Below are 1,937 nucleotides of genomic sequence, written 5' to 3'. Positions count from 1 at the left end.
TTGGTAGAGCACTTGCCCGCGGAAGGCAAAGGTCCCGGGTTCGAGTCTCGGTCGGGCACACAGTTTTAATCTGCCAGGAAGTTTCATATCAGCGCACACTCCGCTGCAGAGTGAAAATCTCATTCTGGAAACATCCCCCAGGCTGTGGCTAAGCCATGTCTCCGCAATATCCTTTCTTTCAGGAGTGCTAGTTCTGCAAGGTTCGCAGGAGAGCTTCTGTAAAGTTTGGAAGGTAGGAGACGAGGTACTGGCAGAAGTAAAGCTGTGAGTACCGGGCGTGAGTCGTGCTTCGGTAGCTCAGTTGGTAGAGCACTTGCCCGCGAAAGGCAAAGGTCCCGAGTTCGAGTCTCGGTCGAGCACACAGTTTTAATCTGCCAGGAAGTTTCATATCAACGCACACTCCGCTGCAGAGTGAAAATCTCATTCTGAAGAACAAAGCAAATTTGATGACAACAAATATAAATTATAATTAAACAATGGAAAATCCAGGATGGAATATCGACCATATTATGAAAAGGATAGACCGCTACTCACCATTCAGAGCAAATATTAAGTCGCAGACAGGCACAACAAAAAGATTGCTATATATGTGAGATGCCGCCCAAAAGACCATCTTTTAACGTATAAAAGCATACACATTCACGCATGAACAACTCACACGCACGACTACTGTGTCTGGCGATTGAGGCAGCCAGTTCTCAGTGCCCAGAGACAGTGTCATTCGTATGTGACGTGTGGTTGCGTGAATGTGTGTGTGTGTGTTTTATAATTTTGACCGAAAGCTCTTATGTATAGCAGTCTTCCTGTCTGCGACTCAACATTTCCTCTATATGATGAGTAGCAATCTATCCTTTCCATAATATTGTATAAAATAAATAGGAAAGCAGCTTCCGTATCAGTGAAAGACTTTTGATGTATCAGTCAGTTTCACCTGATGGTTGAGAAAAAATTAATATAAGGAAAATATTCTCTAATTAAAAATACCAATTGGTGCCACACCTTGACCCTTGATCCTGGTCTCGACATCTCATTTTAGGTTCAACATGGTTTCTCTAAACCGTTTCTCAGAAATTACGGAATGAAAGCTACATCGAGCCCTCCTACCACCAACTCCCTCCACGACAGCTATAGTGTCGCTACTCTGACAATGTCTGTATCGACACCACAGGGTCGTCCAGTGTGTAGCGCATTTAATTCGTATTCTGAGACAACCTGGCAATCCGCGTACACTATGTGATCCATAGTACCTGGACACCTACACTATGTGATCCATAGTACCTGGACACCTACAGCATGTGATCAATAGTATCCGGACACCTTGCTGAAAATGACTTAAAAGTTAGTGGCGCCCTCCATCGGTAAAGTTGGAATTCAATATGGTGTTGGCCCACTCATAGCCTTGATGACAGCTTCCACTCTCACAGGCATATTTTCAGTCAGGTGCTGGAAGGTTTCTTGGGGACTGACAGCCCGTTCTTCACGGTGCTGCACTGAGGAGAGGTATCGATGTCGGTCGGTGAGGCCTGGCACGAAGTCGGCGTTCCAAAACATCCCAGAGGTGTTTTTCAGGATCCAGGTCAGGACTCTGTGCAGGCCAGTCCATTACAGGGATGTTATTGTCTTGTAACCACTCCGCCACAGGCCGTGCATTATGAACAGGTGTTCGATTTTGTTGAAAGATGCAATCGCCATACCCGAATTGCTCTTCAACAGTGGGAAGCAAGAAGGTGCTTAAAACATCAATGTAGGCCTGTGCTGTGATAGTGCCGCGCAAAAAAACAAGAGGTCAAGCCTCCTCCATGAAAAAAGACGACCACACCATAACACCACCGCCTCCGAATTTTACTGTTGGCAATACACACGCTGGCAGATGACGTTCACCGGGCATTCGCCATACCCACACTCTGCAATCGGATCGACACATTGTGTACCGTGAT

The 1,937-nt window shown here is 46.1% G+C and overlaps 1 non-coding gene across 1 annotated transcript; it reads left to right on the top strand.

The window, feature by feature from the left end:
- The first annotated feature begins 285 nt into the window (after positions 1-285).
- Trnas-cga lies at positions 286-360 on the top strand. Its single transcript has one exon. It is a non-coding gene; the product is annotated as a tRNA-Ser (tRNA).
- Positions 361-1,937: the final 1,577 nt, after the last annotated feature.

This window comes from Schistocerca piceifrons, chromosome 1 (assembly GCF_021461385.2).
Source record: "Schistocerca piceifrons isolate TAMUIC-IGC-003096 chromosome 1, iqSchPice1.1, whole genome shotgun sequence".
NCBI classification, from domain to species: Eukaryota; Metazoa; Arthropoda; class Insecta; order Orthoptera; family Acrididae; genus Schistocerca; species Schistocerca piceifrons.
The sequence above is the reverse complement of the archived record's forward strand: the minus strand, read 5'-3'. Positions and strand labels throughout refer to the sequence as shown.